General features: G+C 44.5%; 1 long non-coding RNA gene across 1 annotated transcript; it reads right to left on the minus strand.

Annotated features, from left to right (window-relative positions):
* Positions 1-159: 159 nt before the first annotated feature.
* On the minus strand, positions 160-15,541 carry LOC133370508 (uncharacterized). The gene is made up of 3 exons (XR_009759141.1): positions 15,486-15,541; positions 8,591-8,739; positions 160-887 (listed from the first exon to the last, which is right to left on the minus strand). It is a non-coding gene; the product is annotated as an uncharacterized LOC133370508 (long non-coding RNA).
* Positions 15,542-22,203: the final 6,662 nt, after the last annotated feature.

The raw sequence follows: 22,203 nt of genomic DNA on the forward strand, positions 1-22,203 counted from the left end.
AGGTGAATGACTTAGGCTGCAACCCAATACACACTTACCTGGGGTAACTCCCACTGAACCCAGTAAAGCTTGCTTCTGAGTAGACATGTATCAGATTGCAACCTTAGATATTTTTAATTGCTTTATGGCAGACAGATATTAGAAGGTGACCATTCTCCCTAACTGCTGTAAAAGTCTCAGTTGTTCAAGATCTTCTTATGATGCAGCAGAAGGCCCAGAAGCCTTATTAAGCTTAGTGGAAAAGCTGTACCATATATAGTGGGAGGTGAGGTTTTCATAATTTCAGGATATGTGAAAACCTGAGCAAGTCAAGCAACACAAATTTCTGGTCACAGATAGAAAGAATATCACAGACTGACACTTTCGGGAACCACTCATTAATCGGTAAAGACTGCCACCACATTAGAGAGCACATCCTCTTTTAGGAAGACAGTTCATATGAGGCCCCATCTAGAAAGATGTTCCAGATTAACCTGTACACTTTACTCCATTGCAAGGTTATAATGTTTCTCCACATTAAAGGCTGCATCTACAGCATACGTTTAAAGTACTTAGTATTATTATTATTACCTGCCCTTCACCGTAAAGATCCCAGAGTAGGTTAAAAGTTTAAATACAACATTAAAACTATTTAAAACAATTTACAAAAGTAGGCTAGTCCTTAAATATCTCTCTCTCAAGTGCTAAAGGCCAGGATAAAGAGGCGTGTCTTCAGCATTCACCAAAAACTGCATAGTGACGGTGCCAGATGCATCTCTGCAGGGAAGGAGTTCCACAACTTAGGGACTGCCACAGAGAATGCCCGTGCTTGGGCCACTTCCCCCTCCCCAGGATTCTGAAGGTGGTGGAACTACCAAGTCAGCCCACTCTGCCGATTCCAAGAGGGTCTGTAAGGAAAGAAAGGGTATTTCAGATACCTTGGGCCTAAATTGTTTAGGTCTTTAAACATTAATTTGAGCAGCTTGAATTGGGCCTAGAAATTAACTGGCAGCTAATGCAGATGTTTTAGAAAAGGGGTTATTTGAGTTCTAAATGGAACCCCAGCGAGTAATCTGGCCTCTGCATTCTGGACCAGCTGAAGTTTCTGAGTTGTCTTCAAGAGCAACCCTATGTAGAGGGCATTACAATAATCCAATCTAGAAGTTATCAGAGCATGGAGTACTGTGTGGCCAAGTCATCTCTGTCCAAAAGGGACTACACAGCTGGCCAACCAAACGGAGCTGGAAAAAGGCAACCCTTACCATCAAGGCTACCAGAGCATCCAGTGACGGTGTTGAATCCAGGAGCACCCGGCAACTGCAGACCTGCTCCTTCCAGGGGAGTACAACTCCATCCAGAACAGGCCATCTCCCCACCTCCTGGACTTAAGAGCTTGGGATACATAACACCTCTGTCTTTTCAGGATTCACCCTCAATTTATTAGCCCACATCCAGCCCATAATCACTTTCAAGCACTAGTCTAACACCTCAGCCACCTCTCCAAATTCAAATAGAACACGGAGAGAGAGAACTGAATATCATCTGCATATTGATGGCACCAAATCTCCTGATGACAGCTCCCAGCAGCTTCATATAGATGTTAAATAGCATGAGAACAAGATGGAACCCTGCGTAACACTACAGGACAGCACCTATGGTGCTGGACAGTGGCCTCCTATAGCTACTTTCTGGAAACATCTCTGGAGGAAGGAGTGGAATCACTGAGGCACACTGCTCCCAATTACACCTTCCTGAGCCACTCCAGAGGGATACTTTGGATCAACGATATAAGTGGCTGAGAGGTCAAGAATGAGCAGGATCGCACTTCTCCCATATCTCTCCTGACAACTGTCATCAACCAACATGACCAAGGTGGTTTCCATACCATGGCCAGGCCTGAAACCAGAAGGAAATGGATCCAAGTAATCGATCTCTTCCAAACATGCCTGAAACTAGACTGCTACCACCTTCTTGTGCACCGTGCCTCAAAAGAGGATATTTACCACTGGACGATAGTTAATATTTCTGGGCCCAGGGTGATCTTAAGGAGGGGCTGCACCACCACCTCCTTCAAGGCAGATGATACTTCTCCCTCCTCCAGGCAAGCATTAACCACTCCCTGGAACCACCCAGTCAATCCCCTGTAGAAGCCAAAAAGGGCAGGGATCAAGGGTGCAGGGGGTCAGCCACGTTTCTTCAACAGCTTGTCCACATCCTCAGGCCACAACAATTGAAACTGAGCCAATATAGATGGAACAGACAGGGCACTGGATGCCTCCATTGGACTTGATCTAACCGTAGTATCTAACTCTGTATCTGAGCGATTTTGTCCCTACAGTGCCTTGCAAAATTGTTGCAGTGGGCTGCCAAGGATGTCAGAGCAATGCTGTCATGGCTGGATGACAAAAGCCTATTCACCATTCAGAAAAGTTCTACGGAACAGCTATTGCATATGCAGTGGGGGCAGAGAAGTAAACTTTTTTCACCACTGCTGCTACTGCCACATGATAGGCACAGTGTTGCAACCTCACCCACATTCAGTCAGGCTCAAACTGAGTTTTGCGCCACCAATGCTCTAGTCACTGACTCTCTTGTTTCATTGCATGCAGATCACTAGAATATCAAGGTGACCTAAGTGCTCCATAGCGACGGCGAGGGCACTATCATGCTATCACTATCATGATAGCGAGGGAGCTATCATGTCAATGGCTCTACGCATCTCACCATTCCACAGTGAGACAAGAGCCTCAGCAGGAGCATCAGCGATAGTTGGAAAATTCCTGGGAATCAGAAATCCATCAGATTCCATAAGACTCTAAGGAAAGGTAATCTCAATAGGCCCTCTACCATTGCAGGATGGTGTAGCAATGTTCAACACAAACCTCACCAGGAAATGGTCCATCCATGACAACTGACTTACAGCAAGCCCCCCAATCAGTGGAGTATTACTAATCCAGTCTGTGGCAAAGACCATGTTGAGGATATGCCTCACCACATGTGTTGGGGAACTGATATACTGAGACAGCCCCATAGTTGTCTGTTATAGGACTGGGGGGGTTGGGATGATGATCTCTTTGGGTCCCCCTTTCCAGCCACTGGTATTGAATCTGTACAGATGCAGTTAGCAGAGACACCTGCTGAACTAGTCAAACAAGTTCCTTCATAAGCCAATTAGTCCAGCCAGGGCTGTCCTGTGCCCCATTAACATTTATAAGGATTTGGCCAGGAGAACAAGTGTTGCCATGGGAATTAGGGCATCCCTCCCTCCTCACCTGCCTGGAGCTGGGGGCAGATTTTCAGATAGTCTGAGTTAAAGGTGGGAACTAAAAAGACACACCAAGAATAGTGTTCTCTGTGCTCAGTCCCAAAGCTATTTCTTTGGAGGGCTCCCCTAGAAACCTGATGGGAACCAAGATCTGTGGGAGTGCTGAGAACCCCAACATCTTATGCTCAGATTGTGTATGTGTGTAGATAAACCATATATCATAAAGACATCACAGTCTCTGCTGACCTTCACTGCAAGGAAACCAAACCCGGGAAAGAGCAGAACCTCCTGGAAGTCTCTCACCTCTCAGAGATTGGGGCATGTGCAACATTATAATGCAATACTTCAAATGCAGAATGAGGTGCCAGAATTAATGTTGGTGTGTACATTGAGAATACTCTTCTATTTTTCAAAGTTGACATCCAGCTTGACTTCTGCCCCCATTCCCAAGGGGACTGCAGATAGGTAACACACACTACAAGGCTATATTTCCCTCAAAGACAGAGAGGCTTGAACAAAAGTTGGTGTTAATGTTCAGCACACCAGAAAAGTTGCAAAACATGCTTTACTAACCTTTGCCTCTGTATACACTGAATACTGGTCAGATTGGTGCAGCGGATATAATTTCTCAAGCTATATTGTTTTGTTTGGTCTCCAGAAGAATTCAGTAAACTTCTTAGACATATCAGACCACAACAGCTTTTTATAGCTGAACTAAAAGATAGATTGGAATATCTTAGCAGTAGAGTTATTCCTCATTGGTTTAGGTATGTTATTCATTTGGTTACATTTAAATTCCACTTTTCTTTCGTCATGGATTGGCAGTCTCTCATCCATGGCCCAACCATAGACCTCCTTAACTTCAACAAGGTGGTGGTCTCATATACCTTCAGATCATACTGTGGTTCATTATATACCAATTGTTGGCACAAAGGCCCACAAAGTGGTAAACAGCATATCAATACAAAAGAAAAATACAATAAAAGTACATTCAATCAATCAAAACTATATAAAATGAAAAAATACCCACCTATCACACTGGATATGCATTTGTGAGATGTATTTATCACAAATGCAGGTCCCCAGTATTCCACCACTCACTTGAAAGCCAGGTTAACTCAAACCAACCCCCTCCCAATCAAAGATAACACCCATACGCAACCAATTGCCTGAGGAGTACGCTCATCACACCCCTTTGGGCTACTTCATCATCAATGATAGCCTCCAAATAAATAGGCTTCCTCCCTGGAAACCACCTATAGCTGTTGCACTTAACAGGAAGGCTAGCTCACCAAAACCTCTGGCTCTTGAAATAGGCTGCTGTTCTCCAGGTACAGCAGAAATGGGCTGGAGAGACTAAAGTTGTTATCCATCTTCCAGCCAGCAACAGTCCTGCTACCAATACCTACTTCCTCTCAGTCGAACAGCAGCCTCCAAATGAACAGCTACAGCTCTCCCAACAGCAGACTGAATAACAGGGATTACAGTAATACCTCAGTTAACGAAGTAGATGAGTTCCTGCACTTTATGTCTTGAACAGAAACTTTGGTACCAGAGGTAGGGATAACATGGAAAGGATAGGGATACTCTCCCCCTCCCCCCTGAATCTTATTGGAACCTTCCTTCCCCAGCCCTGGGAGATAGTAAGAGATCTCGTCAATGCAAAGCAAACACACAGGCTTGTCAATTTTACTCCAGCAAAGGCACAGGCTTGAAAGTTTATCCATAGGAAAGCAAACAAATGCTAGTCAGTTTCACCTTACAGCAAAGGCACAGGCTTGAAAGTTACTGTCCACAGTAAAGGGAAGCTAATCAGTTTCAACTTAAAAAACCCTTCCTTAAAAGGAACTTCATTCCTCGAGAATTCCTCAACTGAGATATTCCTGTACATTCAAGCTGACAAGTCTCCATACTCTTTTATTTCTATGCTGATGTTTGATTATTTATTATCATTTAAGCAAAGGGAGGTTTTTGGTTTAACTTGACTCTTGTTTGTCTATTTGTAATTCATTATCTCCCTTCAAGATGAAGTCAGAAAACATGATATGGATATTCAGGACATAATTCTACTTTTAAATAAATTATAAGCATGGTCTAGACAAAGTTGAGTACATATTAATTCCCAATTATTTCCATGGGAGAGTTAGGCATGTTCTTAGCTCCCTCCAAGTAAATATGTGGAATTTAAAATGGCTTAATTTTTTTAAGTACTTTGTATTACTTCCTGATCTTCATACCCATCTTCTCTCCAGTAGGAGACAAGTAATATAAGTTAAATACAGACTGCAAATTTCAAGAGCTTTTGCAGTCATGCTAACAATGTGCAGCTTTCATATTGACTTGATCCAATGTTTAATTTAACCCAATTGTCTTTTGGCCTGTGCAAAACCAATCTGCCCTTCAGAACTTATTCTACACATGTAGTGTGGTTATACTTAAATGTACTATGAGCTAAGATATGAACAACCCTTTTGCCAGTGTTTGCAGTCCCGTCATGAGAAATCAAACTAAGACATTTTTAATTAACTATTGTTTTCTGTTTCATTGAAACTTGAAAACTATGGTTATGAGCTTCAGAACAAGCCAGGATAGTTTCCTGGTTCTGATGAAAAGGGAAACTATGGTTAAATAGTGCCTTCCTGGCCCATGCCACAAAGAGAAGAGCAAAGGAGCTGTGGGCTCAGGCAAAAGGTTTTTCCATATTTTGGTTCATTAAGCTAAAATGTAATCATTCCCAGGCAGTAAGTTAACCAGCCATTAGTTAGGAGCAAATGTCTGATTAATTCGTATCATGCTGTGTACACACCATACATTTAAAGAACATTTTCCTCCCAAAGAATTATCAAAACTGTAGTTTACCTTTAAGAAATGTCAGTTCCAAAGATTATTTGAGAAAAGTAATGTGCTTTAAATGTACAGGGTGGTGGTACTCAATGCTAGTTCTACTCAGAGTAAACCCATTAAAGTTAATAGACATGACCAACTTAATGTCAATGGGACTACTCTGTGTCAAAGTAACAGCAGTCAGCATTAGCAGACTCAGAGGATGATGTGCCAACTTGAGAGTTTCTATGGATGTTCTGAGACACCTAATTTATTTTAGAAAGTTTCTACCCTGCCTTTGGTCCCAAAAAGCCCTGCCCCAAGAGCAGCCCTGTGTATTCCAATCTGGATGTGACCAGCTCATGAGAGTCAGTGGCCAGATCTGCATGACCCAGGAAAGGGCACAGCTGGTGCACAAGGCACAAGTTCCTTGGCATTACAAGAAAATGAGAGAAAGAGCTAGGTATCAACTGCACATTGATGACACCCCTCTCAGAATGCCCAAATAAGTTTTCCTAGCAGTTTTATGAGGATGTAAAACAGCATGAAACAAGCTGTAAAAACAAAAAGAGATACTAGAAATGTATTCAAACACAGACCTAGGTTATACTGTATATTGTGCCTCCTGTACAATGCTAATCCATTTTGCAGCATCTGAATTCTTGTTATACGGATCTGAAACTTGTGTTTCCTTTAGAGTTTATTCTTTATAGACAACCTGCTGTTTGGTCTTTCAATTTGTTTCAATGCAATAATCATAAGCTTGGGCATTTAAAAAAAAGTATGTTAAGCTTGTTTGTAATTATGAAAATTATACTGTCTACATCAGGATCAATTCCACCCAGGAACACAGCACTGGCAATTAGAATAATTGCCACTAAGCTGCAATCGTCTGTACTTGGAATAAGCTTCACTGAACTCAGTAGGGCAGGGTTACAAGTAAATGTATATAAAATCAGGCTGAATGACAAACAGGTGGTAAAATGAATTTTGGGTCGCCATAAGTCGTAATCAACTTGAAGGCACATAAGAACAACAACAACATATCTTATATACTAATAGCAAATTCAAATGTGGATCCTTCTGTACCCAAAATGGCACATTAACAAGTGGAGGTGTCAGCAAGCTTTGAGGATCTGAAAGGTTTGCAAATGTACAAAAAGGTTTAGGGAGTGGGGAACCTAAGACAGAAAAACATCTTTAAAAAAAAACAACAGCCCACTGAGAACTGAGCATGCTCACTGGGCATGGGATGCTGATTGACTGGGAGGGTATGGAAAACAGGCACGGATGGAATGATATATCCTGGAAGAAGACATGTCAGCTGGCTGGCTGGAACTCCTGAACTTCACAATGCAACATTTTCTTGCAGGTCCAGCTTGTTGTACTTATTAGTATGTTCTAGCACTTTGTCTCAAGGGTTGGATTTCTTTCCCAAATGTATCAGCTATGGCTCTGGTTTGCTATAACTATTGGTGCTATTTGCTGATCTTCTGCATGCCAGATAAATAGCTTTTACTCAGGGAGAATCCTATCAAAATAAGCTAAGTCGAGGACGAAGTAGGTTACATGAGTGTGCTAAGGCTGCACATGTCCCAAATCCCTTTCTTATGACCAACCAAAATGTCACAAACTAGTGAGGAAGCTTTTGAGTCCACCAGACAACCAATGTTCAGAAATCACTATAGATAATGAATCAAAGAAGCTGCCACTGATCTTAATGCATTATGGTAGCTCAATTTGTTAGCACAACAGAAGCCCCTATGTGTAACCTTAACACACACATTTTACTATGTTTGTAAAATGTAGCAGGTATAATATGGGAGAACATTTTAAAGTAATATTTTTCAGGAATTACTTGGATTGCAGTGGATGCAGATTCCATGAGGGTCCTAATCACCTATAGAAGGCCTGAAAAGTTTTAACTCATACTCATATAAAGGAAAGTCACACAAAAGTTTAGACATGCAATTTGATCCTATACGCATTTGCTCACGGGAAAGCCCCACTGAAGCTAATTGGACTTACTCCCAAGTAGGGATGGGGAGAAATTTGATATAGTTCACATTTAAAGTCAAATCTGTCAAATTTGCATTTTCTGAAACAATATGAGAACCAAAGCTCAGCCATCCTTTGAAATTCACACTTATCTGAGTTTTGCAATTCTCCAACCAACCAATGTTTACAAAATGCATGCAGTATACTGTATAAGGAAAAAGTGTGCATAAAAATGAAAATAACATACAAAATGTATTAAATTAGGAGAAATTACTTGCAAAAATGTATACATTAGTCAAAACTTTGTACAAAAATGTGTTTATTAGGAGAAACTCACACTAAAACTCTCAAGAATTTTAACGAGGATTAAAAAAAACCTCAGATGGCTGCAGAAAATTTCTGGAGAACTGAATTTAAGATTGGAAAAATTAGAAACTGAGAGAACCAAAATGGACACAGTTGAGCGGAGACCTTTGAGTAACAAACAACTAACCAATCTAATAATAATAATTAATAGTTATTTACCCATTAGAAAAAGTTTTCTGCATGGAAGAAAATGGTGAAGGTTTTTGGGATCAGGGGCTCTTTCTGCGAGATCAGAACTCTCTGGAGGATGGTTGTAGGCTGTCAGTTGCCTCTTCTTGTGCTGTTGATATCACTTCTGGTAGCTTGATCTTATCAATGATAAAATGACATCTATAAATGGCAAGCAGCGGTGCATGTAGGCCTATCCCACTTGTCTTAGGTAACTGCCACACATTACCTTTTGCTGCATTTTGGGTAGAAGGGTGGCAACCTCCCTGATAGCCCTTAACATTTCTTTCTTTCTTTCTTTCTTTCTTTCTTTCTTTCTTTCTTTCTTTCTTTCTTTCTTATTTAACTTGTATCCCGCCCTTCCTCCCAGCAGGAGCCCAGGGCGGCCAACAAAGCACTAAAAACACTTTAAAACATCATAAAAACAGGTCTTAAAATACATTAAAACAAAACAGCGTTAAAAACATTAAAAAAAAACAACTTTAAAAAAGGGTTAAAAACATTATTAAAAAACATGTTAAGCAATTCTAACACAGACGCAGACTGGGATAGGTCTCAACCTAAAAGGCTTGTTGAAAGAGCAAAGTCTTCAAAAGGTGCCAAAAAGATAGCAGAGATGGCGCCTGCCTAATATTCAAACATGTGGCACAAATGACCACCTTACTCTCCCAACTTCATCCCCATCCTGCAAAGGCATATCGGCACCATGCCATCCTAGTACAGAACATGCAACTAGGCTGCAGTGTGGTAACAAAGGTATGAGTGTCTCTAATATCATCTTGAGAACCTATCACAAGAGCTTGTTGTCTGCTATCAACGGCAGGACAGGTGCAGTAGCCGGAACATCTGCAAAGCAAACTTTTTCCACCTACTATTGTTCTGCCTTTGCTACTGCCCTCCCTATAAGGACAAGAGAGCCCTCCGCTATTTCTGAAAGAAGACCTACACCCCCACTGATATGTAGCAACTGGCGTTGAAGCCAAGACTCCTGAGTGGGGGAGGAGTGGGAAATTCCCCAAACATAACTGATATTGGGCTAGGGAAGGAGCTGTTTTTGGTTTTTATTTTTTATTTCTCTTATCTGCTGGATGGTGGGTAAGGAATTTTTTGTTTGCTTTGGCAACCAGGAGCTGTTGTTATAGTTATTATAGTCTAACATCTGCCTGGGAGATTAAATTCTGGACTGCTCTGGGGTAGCAGAGGGGAGCTTAATTTCAGTGGTCTCAGGTAGGGGGAGATATGATGTTGGATCAAGGGTGAGCCAGTTGAGGGGAACTCAATCCAGATGTCTGAAATCTGGGCCATGGCATAAACATTTACAGCCTGTGCCGTGTTCCAATCCTTTTTCCAGCCAAAGGTTTGGTAGGGCTATGCCAACTTGTCCTTGGGTCTCCGGGGGCTACTTGCCAACGCCAAATCAGTCTATAATAAGATCTCTCTCATCTACAATTTAATCGAGGATGGGGATGCTGACCTGGCCTGTATAACTGAGATCTGGTTGGAGGGCAGGGTGGGGTTAGCCTCTCCCAGTTGTGCCCACCCGGGTACTTGGTTCAGCACCCAGGTAGGCTTGAGGGCCAGGGAGAGGGGTTGCTGTGGTTTATAGGAATACCATCTTGCTCTCCAGGTTCCCTGTTCGTTTGAGTGTCAATCTGGAGTGTCTATACCTTGTGTTAAGCCAGAGGGACAGATTGAGGATTCTGTTGGTGTACTGTCCGTCCTGCTGCTCAACAGTCTCCCTACCTGAGTTGACAGACATGGTTTCAGACATGGTTTCAGACATGGTGTTGAGGACCCCAAGATTGTTGGTCTTGGGTGATATCAACTTTCATGCTGAGTGCGCTTTGACTGGGGCAGCTCAGGACTTCATGGTCTCCATGACAACCATGGGGCTGTCCCAACAGATCATCAGGCTAACACATGTAGCAGGGCACTCTGGATTTGGTTTTCTCAGTTGGACAGAGAGAGGGTGATCTGAAGGTGGAGGACATAAAAACAGTCCCTGTGTCACAGTCAGATCATCTGCTGATGAGCTTTAGACTTAAAGTGGCCTTTTCCCTCTGCGAGGGTTGGGGACCTATTAAGATGGTCCGCCCACAGAGACTGATGAATCCTATTGGTTTTCAGAGAGCTCTGGGGAGTTTTGAAGTTGGCATGGTTGGCTCTTCTATCAAAGCCCTGGTTGATCTGTGGAATACAGAGATGACCCAGGTGATTGACACGATTGCATCTGAGTATCCTCTCCCATCTGGCAGAACTCAGAAAGCTCCATGGTATATCCTGGAACTAAGAGCAATGAAGTGAGAACGGAGACAGTTTGAGCGCAGGTGGAGAAAAACTTCTAATAAATGTAACCGAACACTGGTACATGCTCATGTTCAAGCGTACTCAATAGAAGTAAAGGAGGCAAAGAAAACTTACTTCTCCACTTCCATTGCATCCTCAGTTTGCTGTCCAGCAGAGCTGTGTAGCGTGGCTAAGGGCTTATTACATACAGGCCCTGAGGAGGTGGTACAGCCATCTAAAGCCCACTGTGACATGTTTCCTAAGCATTTTGAAGATAAAATCGCTTCCATCTGCCACTTGTATCTTGGATCCTTGCCTTTCGTGGCTGATAATATCTGCCAGGAAGGGGAGAGGTGGGTGGGCCAGAGAGATAATTAATGCTTCTCTCCAAGAAGGAGTGGTCCCAGGCTCTGAAGGAGACAGTAGTAAGATCACTCCTGAAGACACAGAAGATCCTAATAATTTTAGACCAGTAGCAAATGTCCCCTTTCTGGGCAAGATTATTGAGAGGTTGGTTGCCAACCAGATTTAGGTACTCTTGAGAAGACAGATTTTCTAGATCCATTTTAATCAGGATTCAGGCCTGCCTTGGTTGCCCTGTACTGTGTTGCCCTCTCTGTGTCAGGAGAGACAGGGGAAGTGTGACTCTGTTGATCCTCCTTGATCTTTTAGCAGCATTGGATACCATTGACCATGGTATCCTTCTGGAGCAACTGTGAGTTGGGTGTTGGGGGCACCACATTGTGGTGGTTCCGTTCTTACTTGGGTGGCCGGCTCCAGAAGGTGGCTCTTGGGGAGCATTGCTCAGCTCCATGGTTTCTCCAATATGAGGTCTGCAGGGGTCAGTTCTGTCCCCCATGTTGTTTAACATTTATGTGAAACCGCTTAATGGGGTCATATGGAGTTTTGAAGTGCATTGTCATGAATATGCTAATGGCACACCGCTCTATTTCTTCTTTTAATCTTCTGCAGGTGAGGCAGTGGATGTGTTGAATCAGTGCTTGGTTGTGATAATGGACTGGATGAGGGCCAATAAACTGAAGCTTAATCCAGACAAGACTGAGATACTGTTGATTGGTGGTTCCTCTGACCGGCTGAGTAGTGTGTGGCCTGCTGTAGATGGGGTCACACTCCCTCTGAAGGAGTGAGTTTGTAGTTTGAGGATTCTCCTGGATCCACTGCTGTCACTTGAGGCACAGGTGGCCTCACTGGCATGGAGTGCCTTCCATCAGCTTAGGCTGGTGGCCCAATTGTGACCATACCTGGACAGGGATAGCGTGGCTACAGTAATCTATACTCTAGTAACTTCAAGGCTGGATTGTTGCAATGCACTTTACATAGGGCTGGTTTTGAAAACAGTTTGGAAGCTTCAATTAGTGCAGAATGCAGCTGCCTGATTGTTGATGGGTTTAAGGTGGACAGAGCATATAACACCATCCTGTTCCAATTGTACTGGCTGCCTGTATGCTTCCAAGCCCAATTCAAAGTGCTGGTTTCGACCTATAATGCTCTTTATGGCCCAGGACCCCAATATCTTTTGGAATGCCTCTACCCGGACCCTTAGATCTTCCTGAGGCCCTTCTGCAGGCCCCCCCTCTGAGGGAGGCTCAGCGGGTGGTAAAAAGGGGGAGGACCTTTACAGTTGTGGCTCACCATCCATGGAATATGCTCCCCAGTGAGGTCTGCCTGGTGCCTTCATCGTCATTTTCTTGGGCCAGGTAAAAACATACCTTTTCTCCCAGGCATTTGATAGATTGAGATGATGTTTTACAGGAATACCCCAATTTAAGTACTTTAAGTACTTCACTTTAAGTACATTTTCACTTTACATACACGCTTCGGTCCCATTGTGTATGTTAATGAGGGGAATTCCTGTATTTTAATACATTGCCAAACATTCCTGTGGCTGCTTGGGGGTACTATTGCTATTGTTTTGTTGTTGTTTATTCTTATGTGTTTTATTTGTTTTTGTTTGAACATTGTGTAAGTCGCTTGGGGACTTTCGGGTATCAAGCAAATTAATGATGATGATGATGATGTCATAGTGGGGAACCAGTGGCCCTCCCATTATTGCTGGACCAAAGCTCCCATCATTCTTGACCATTGGCCATGCTGGCTGGGGCTTATTGGAGTTGTAGTCCAAAATATCTGGATGGCACCAGGATGGGGAAGGGTGTCAAAGATTATCAGATCAGGCTGTTAGATTCCATACATGGAGTCTCCAGTTATATGGAAGATACATTTTCATTGTACCTGACCATTTAGAAAGCAAAAAATATGTAAACAGGAAGCTTTGGATCAATTCTTTTTTGTTTTGCTTTTTTAACAATAAGAGGCCAATCAAGAAACCAGTAATCTATCTACTATTTTCATATACTATAAGAAGACTGCAATCTAAATTGGTCTTAAAAATTAATTTCTGTGTATCATCAGCAACAATTGCTTTGACTGGTCTAGCCATTTAGTTAGATTACATTTTGTGTTGTGCATTGTTCTCTTCTTCTTTGTAACTGAATTGCCCCACTGCTTCAATTGTGCCTTCACAATGCCTGAGTTGGAACAATGCTATGGATACCATGTTGTAGCATCATTCTGAGTGAGGCATTATGGGGCAACATGGCAGCCCACCAGGCCCCCAACAGAAGTGCTAGAGCAAGTTATGAAGAAGAGGGTAATATAGAGGTTGGATCATAATTGTTGCATCATTTACCTCTGTATGCATTACTTACCTGCCCTGGATATTAATGGACTACCTGTATGGCATCCATTTATGGAAAATAAATAAAAAAAGTTTTTACAAGGAGAAAGAAGAGAGCAACAAAAAGCTGCTGCCAACTCTTACTCCAGTAAATTGCTCACCCACACAAAAAAACCCTTGAATTTTCTTCCTGCCCCCTGCCCCCCATATGTTAACTTGTAGCTCAGCACTAATATTTACATCTATATCACTATCTCTCTACCTACCTATCCAACCATGATGTATAGGCAGAGAGCTGAAGAGCATCAGCGTAGCCAATTTTAATATACATAGTAATGCACAAAACTGTAAAGGACTCTACTGAGTCCTTTACTGAGATGCTAATTAAAAGGTACACGGAATACTTAATCAAGTAATTAGGATGTCTAGTGAACAAAACACAGAGGCGACTAGACGGTAATGCTCATCAGTGGTAATACATTTTACACAAGGGTCTAGAGAATACAGGAGAAGTATTTCAATACTGATTCAGAAGGTCTCTGCATTCGAAAGCTAGAGATTGATGCAGTTAGAACTTGCTTACACTCATACTCTAACCCTCACCTCAAGACACAAAGCCCAGTTCACAGAAGACAATGCGTGAAGGGATTCATGAAGGCTAACCGTAAAAGCTAAGTGTTTTCAAAACAAAGAGTGCTCGCATTTTTAAAATGCCCCTTGTGTTACTGGGCTATCTGAAGCAATCAGAACAAAAGCACTGAGAACGTAACAACGGGACAAGGTAAGTAGCAGGGATGCTATGAACACACAGTGAAATGCATTTTCTAGTGCAGACTGGCAATTACATTGGGATTCCAAATCAGAGAGACAGCACAGGCACATCTCCTAGTGCAAGGCAAGGTGTCTAAGAACATAGACTCTGGTAAGGTACAGAATCCTGGCTGTCTCAACCACCCCCATGGAGAGAATTAGACTTTTTAAAAGCAGTAGTCCTTTTCCTAAGTGATCAGGTCTCCACCTCAAATGCATGGATAGGATTCCAGAAGCATGGGCTGAATTGTTCTTGCTCAGTACCTCTTGTTCAAGCATGATGGTTGCTTTAACTTTCTAAAAAATTCTGAACTGTAGCCAGTGTAGTAAGACTGATGTCTGAATTATAGATACAGAAAAAATAAGTCATTTGCACAAATGACTTCTATAATAAGGATCAGCTGTTAAGTGCAATATACACTTTCCTCCATGCCTAGTTTCCTTAATTCTTCTCTTAAATGTAACACACTTTTGACACACTTTTGAAGAGAACTGTTCCTTGCTTTATGCACACCTGTATGCACTGCACTTCTAATTCCATCTTTATTTGCTTTATATGATTCAACAAAATGTTCCATTACACTGAGTAACTGTAGAGGTATTATACCACAGTGATACTATAGTGATAACTGCTACTTGAGATCAATAGCGGCTGTGTTCTTAGCTGCTCTCAAGGGACAGCCCTGATTTTGAAGTTTTTATGTGATAATAAATTCTTTGACTGCTAGGAGGGATGAGATTAGGACAAGACAACAATGTTTTTGCATCAGGTTGTTTAGTATCCACACTGCATATCATGACTGAATATTCATTTTTAGCATTTATATTTTCAAAATTCACTTTAACTGGCATAAACTAGAACAAATCAGCAAACAGCTGCAATCCCATCTTACAACTTTCAAATATATGTTATTCACCATGGGGACTTCATTTGGATGAAACCTTTGGATTTCATTTACAGCCAAGGGTTTAAACTGCGTAGTACATCTATCTTTATTACAACTCTAATTTAATAATTTCCTGAGTTCTAGACTCAGGATTGGGATTTAATTTTCAGTTATCTTCTCCACTAATAAAGAATGTGTTACTCACTGTCTAACTGTTCTGCTGGAGCTCTGCTTTGTAAAGCCAGGTTCATGTTCTCTTTAATTACCTGCTTAAAACCACCACAGAAAGACTTAAAATAAAGTGAACACAACCCAGAAAGCTGTAGTGCACTCTGTCAGTATTCAGAATACTGAGCACTGACCCATTGTGAGCTCTGTAAACTCCAGATGACTCCTGTAGTAGGTCAGATCCCAATGTCCTGCTTTTATTTATTATTTATTTGTTTTATAGCCTGCCCTTCCTCCTAGTAGGAGCTTTTCTTATTATAGTAGAAGTGGAGCGAGGGGCATGAATCACTCAAGCTTAATTCTTCACCAGTGTTATGCAAAGTATGAACCAGCCCTAAGAAGTATTATAAACAGAGGATAATAGTGCATGCTGCCTTTGTCCAATTGAATGAGCTGGTGCGGCTCAGAATGTGAAGGTGGGAGAGCCGAGTCCCTCTTTCAAATCTTACTTCAGCCATAGAGTCACTAATTGATCTTGCACAATTCATTTATCTTTCACCCTCAGTGTCCCATGTGCAATATGAGGATAACAATATTGCCTTATCTCCCAGGGTTATAACAATGACTGGGGTAAGATTTGTGAAATGCTTTGAACACCTGGGCAGGGTGGTGCTATGACCCAGTCACACCAGGGTAATGCTAACTGAGCAGGAGGCCTAAACACTCCCAGCTTCAATGGAGGAAACAAAACAATACTAGTAGGAACAAGACAACTGCAGCACAAGGGGACTGAAGAAGACCTGCCCTGGGAGTGAGTATCTGGCATCTGGGTGCTTGCTACTAGCTCCTTTGGGCTGCTGTCTGTCCAGACAGCTGAAGTCCCTGGTAAGTGCTGCAAGGACTGGGACCCCCTGCCTGGCCCTGGCTCCAGAGAGAGGCTGCAGTTAATCTCGCAGCCTCTTGTAACAGCTGCTGGCTGGGCCAGGAGGCATAAAAGCCCAGCTGCCCTTGGGGAGCCCCTTAGGGAGTCCTGAGGGCGAGGGCGCTACCCCCCTTCTATTACTTTTTATTGGGTTTTTTTTAATGTGTTCTCTGTTAAACCAGTCTAGAGGGGACTGGTGGTGGGGAGGGCGTGTGGTGCATGTGTAGTTCCTGCACAGGGTGGGAGCCTGTGCAGTGAACTGAATGATAGGAGAAAGTCGCCAGATGCCTTCAGAGTGAGAGTCTGTAACGGGCAGAAGGCTGGCCCTCCCTGGGTGTGAGGCAGAAGGGGGAGTAGATGGGCCCTGTGTGAAAAAGTTTGAATGGGTGTGACTGTTCCCAATCTTCACAGAGGCCTACTGGGATAATTCGCTCCGGCAGGCTTTGTTGGTGGGCTCGTGTTGGGCCCATATTAGGTGTTTAGGAGGAGTCTTAGTACGGAGGAACATGGGCGATGCCACCCCAATTTCAGTGATTACGGGCAGAGGGAAATATAGCCATGGGGATGTGGTGAATTACCATAGAAGGCGAAGGCAAGGCTATCTGCACCTTGTTCCTTGCTGCCACTCCTCTCATGGATGGGTTCCTCATTGCTCATCTGCTGTGCCCACTGGCCTGTGTGTGTCATTGTTTAAAGCCAGATCGGTACATAATAAGACCACTCTCATCCATGACTTGATTGTGGGTGAAGGTGCCGATTTGGTGTGCATTACTGAGACCTGGGTGGGTGCGCTTGGAGGAGTTGATCTGACCCAACTTTGCCCACCTGGATACTCGGTGCAGCACCAGCACAGGCTACAGGGACGGGGGGGGGGGAGGAGTTGCTGTGGTCTACAGAACTTCCATCTCTGTCACCAGGAAACCACTCTGTCTTGGAGTTGGCTGTGAGGGCCTGCACCTGGTGTTGGGCCAAGGAGACAGTAAACTAGGGTTGCTGCTGGTGTACCGTCCACCCTGCTGTCTGGCAGCTTCTCTGACCGAGCTGGTGGAGGTCATCCCAGCTGTGGCGTTGGAGGAGCCCAGAACGATAGTGCTGGGTGATTTCAATGTCCATGCTGAGGCTGCCTCTAGTATTCCGGCTCGGGACTTCATGGCCTCCATGACAACCATGGGGCTGTCTCAAGTTGTTATTGGCCCAACACATAGGGCAGGGGACACCCTCGACTTGGCTTTTGCTTCAGATGGAGGAAGGGGTGGTATGAAAATACAGGGGGTGGATGTCACCCCATTCTCATGGTCAGATCACTTCCTGGTGAAGTTTAGACTTATGGCTCCGTTCCTTTCCTGCAGGGGTGGTGGACAGATTAAGATGGTCCACCCCCGGAGCCTAATGGAATCCACAGGATTCCTGAATGCCCTGGGGGAGTTCCCAGTAGATAGAGCAGGTGACCCTGTTGAAGCCCTTGTCACGCTGTGGAACAGCGAGGCGCGTCGGGTTCTCGACACGGTTGCCCCCGAGTGCCCTCTCTGGCACTGTGGAGCCCGGCTTGCACCTTGGAACACCAGTGAGCTAAGGGCAATGAAACAGGCTGGACGACGGCTAGAGCGCAAGTGGCGAAAAACGTGCTGTGAGGATGATCAGGCACGAGCAAAACATCATAACCGTGTCTACTGTGTGGTGGTGAGGGTGGTGAAGAAGGCCCACTTCTCTGTCTCTATCGCATCCTCAAGTAGCTGTCCAGTGGAGCTTTTCCGTATTGTCAGGGATCTGTTGACATCAACTCCAGGAAATGGAGTCTTAGACCCTTCAGAGGCCCACTGTGAATTGTTTCCAAGGCACTTTGAGGGTAAAGTTGCTCGCCTTCGTAGCAGTCTTGATGCCCCGTCCACATCTACTGTAGTCCCCAATGGGGTGTCCAGTGCAACGTCTGCTGCAACTTCTTGGGAACAGTTTCAGTTGATGCGGCCTGATGACGTGGACAAGGTGCTTGTGATTATGTGGCCAGCAGTGTGTCCTCTCGACCCTTACCCTTCTTGGCTTATTAAAGCTTGCAGAGGGGGTATGACCGAGTGGATCCAGGGTGTGGTCAATGCATCATTGCGGGAGGGGAGTGGTTCCAGCCACCTTGAAAGAGGTGGTGATCCGACCACTCCTGAAAAAGCCCACCCTGGACCCATTGGTTTGTGACTACTACAGACCGGTTGCAAATACCCCCTTCTTAGGGAAGGTGATTGAGAGGGTTGTGGCGCAGCAATTGCAAGTACTCTTGGATGAAACAGATTATCTTGACCCATCCCAGTCTGGGTTCAGGCCTGGTTATGGGACTGAATCGGCCTTGGTCGCCCTGATGGATGACCTTTATCGGGAAAAGGACAGGGGGAGTGCGACCCTGTTATTCTTACTTGATCTCTCAGCAGCTTTTGATACCACTGACCATGGTATCCTTCTGGGCTGACTTGGTGAGATGGGTATTAGAGGCACTGTTTTCCAGTGGTTCTGATCCTATCTCCAAGGTTGCTCTCAGAGAATAGCATTGGGTGACTGTCTTTCGGCCCCCTGGCAGCTGTGCTGTGGGGTGCCACAGGGTGTCATCTTGTCCCCCATGCTGTTTAACATCTATATGAAGCTGTTGGGAGTGGTCATCAGGAGCTTTGGGGAGAGGTGTCAGCAGTATGCTGATGATACCCAGCTCTATTTCTGCATAACATCTGAATCAGGAGAGGCTGTGCAAGCCCTGGACCGCTGCCTGGACTCGGTGGTGGGCTGGATGAGGGCCAATAAACTGAGTCTGAATCCAAGCAAGATGGAGGCGCTATGGGTTGGTGGTTCCCGAGTCTGGATAATTGCTCAGTTGCCTGCTTTGGATAGGGTTGTACTCCCTCTGAAAGAGCAGGTCCATATCCTGGGGGTGCTCCTGGATCCATCTTTCTCACTAGAGGTCCAGGTGACCTCAGTGGCAAGGAGTGCCTTTTACCCAGGGCCAGATTAAGCTGAGGAGGGCCCCTAGACTGATTGGTGTTAGGGCCCCACTATCCCCCCGCTTTACCTACGTTTCTGTTGTTTTTTGCGGCGCTCGCAGGTTTGCCATCAATAAAGATGGTGGCCGAGGTTTCCCTAAGGAGCTGAAGCCTCTGCCGCCATCTTTGTTGATGGCAGCAATGCGCGTGTGTAGCGCGGATGCGTGCCATCAGCCAAGATGGCAGCAGAGGCTTCAGCCCCTTAAGGAAACCTCAGCCACCATCTTTATTGATGGCAAATCTGCGCACCGCAAAAAACAACAGAAAGGTAGGTAAAGCGGGGGGATAGCGGGGGGATGGCGGTCCACGGATGCTTCCGTGGATTGCGGAAGGAGAGTGGAGGGCCCCCCGCAGCTCCAGGGGCCCTCGGGCCAGTGTCCTACAGGTCCCCAAGAGCTCTGGACCCCTAGGCTTCAGCCTACTAAGCCTAATGGATAATCCGGCCCTGCTTTTACCAGCTTTGGCTGGTGAGACAGCTGCGGCCGTTTCTGGACCGGGATAGCCTAACCACTGTTGTCCACGCACTGGTAATCTCCAGGCTGGATTACTGTAATGTGCTCTATGTGGGGCTGCCCTTGAGGTTGGTCCGGAAGCTGCAGCTGGTGCAAAATGCAGCAGCGAGACTGCTCACTGGGGCAGGGTATCACCAACATGTCACCCCGCTGTTGAAAGAATTGTACTGGCTGCCCATTTGCTCCTGGGCCAAGTTCAAGGTTCTAGTTTTGGTGTACACAGCCCTATACAGCTCGGGACCAGGATATCTGAAAGACCGTCTTATCCCTTATATACCCAGTCGATCACTGCGCTCTGTAGGTGAGGGCCTCCTGCAGATACCATCTTATCAGGAGGTTCGTTCTGCATAATATAGGAAATGGACCTTTAGTGTGGCGGCACCTACCCTGTGGAATTCCCTCCCTTTGAATATTAGGCAGGCACCATCTCTGCTATCTTTTTGGCGCCTTTTGAAGACTTTACTCTTTCAACAAGCTTTTTAGGCTGAGACCTATCCCAGTCTGTGTCTGTGTTAGAATTGCTTAATATGTTTTTAATAATGTTTTTAACCCTTTTTTAAAGTTTTTTTTTAAATGTTTTAATGTATTTTAAGATTTGTTTTTATGATGTTTTAAAGTGGTTTTAGCACTTTGTTTGCCGCCCTGGGCTCCTGCTGGAAGGAAGGGCGGGATACAAATTAAATAATAAATAAATAAAAATAAATAAACAAGAGGCAATGGTAACCACCAAGACAGGCATTCCTACAGCATCCCTGGCGACACGCTGGCATCAATCATTGTACACCACCAGCAACCCCAGATTAGCAATTTATGGAAGTCACCAATCAGCATGCAGTGACACCAGGATGATGATGATGTCACCTTACACTGCCCAGCACATTCTCACATCCACCCATCCATCCCTGAGGCCACACGTGGCACAAGTAAAAGAGCTCACATTGCTACCCCCACTAACCTTTCTACCAGCATTCAGAAGTAGGGTTGCCAGGTAGGAACCATCCAAAAACCTGAGAAAATGGGGGCGGGCCCTAGTGATGTCATGGGGTGGGCCCTAGTGATGTCACGGGGCGGGCCCTAGTGACATCATTAAGCATGATATATTAAGTATCAACCACATTTGCTTGGAGCATACCATTAAAAAAAAAATTCTCTGATTGGAGATTAAAATAGAAATCTTACCTAAAATAGGGTGTTCCTAGGTCCATCTGAAGTGACAAGGTCATTCTATCTCACAAGCTTAGGGTGATGCAAAATGGAAATGGACTGCCTTCAAGTTGATCCTAGATAGGGTCTTCATGGTAAGCAGTATTCAGACAGAGGTGGTTTACTATTGCCTTCCTCTGAGTCTGAGAGGCAGTGACTGGTCCAAGGTCACCCAGTGAGCTTCATGGCTGTGTGAGGGTTCGAACCCTGGTCTGCCAGGTTACAGTTCAACGCCTTTAGGGAACATTTAATCTAGCTTACTTGCTTCTGGCAAGAAGGGTTTACGTGCCTTCAGGCCAGGCCATTGCAGGAAGAAAGGAGCCTAGTGTTGCAGAGATGTTAGATGGGAGCACAGATGGATGCCCCTGAAGGCAGCAATTCTAAACATGCTTATTAAGGAACTAAGCCCCATAGAACTCAATAGGACTTACTTCTGAGTAGATATGGTTGCACCCATGTTAAACAAATTAAACCAGAACTATCACTAGAAGCTAAAATGATGAAACTGAGGTTATCATACTTTGGACACATCATGAGAAGACGTGATTCACTAGAAAAGACAACAATGCTGGGAAAACCCATCTGTCTGGTTGTCCAGTCACTCTTTTTGTGGGTTGAGCTCTACTTTTATTACTCATCATTTATAAGCTGGGTATCTTGAAGAGAAGCAAACTGCTTCGCTGTCAGATTTTATCATTTTGTCCCTCACGCCAAAATCTCATGTACTGAGAATGCTTCATGGGTATCTCTCATAATACTAGAACTCGTGGACATTCAAAGAAGCTGAATGTTGGAAGATTCAGGACAGACAAAAGGAAGTACTTCTTTACTCAGCGCATAGTTAAACTATGGAATTTGCTCCCACCAGATGCAGTAATGGCCACCAGCTTGGATGGCTTTAAAAGAAGATTAGACAAATTCATGGAGGACAGGGCTATCAATAGCTACTAGCCGTGATGGCTGTGCTCTGCCACCCTAGTCAGAGGCAGCATGCTTCTGAAAACCAGTTGCCGGAAGCCTCAGGTGGGGAGAGTGTTCTTGCACTCAGGTCCTGCTTGCGGGCTTCCCCCAGGCACCTGGTTGGCCACTGTGAGAACAGGA

The sequence above is a fragment of the Rhineura floridana genome, chromosome 1, assembly GCF_030035675.1.
Source record: "Rhineura floridana isolate rRhiFlo1 chromosome 1, rRhiFlo1.hap2, whole genome shotgun sequence".
In the NCBI taxonomy this organism is placed as follows: Eukaryota; Metazoa; Chordata; class Lepidosauria; order Squamata; family Rhineuridae; genus Rhineura; species Rhineura floridana.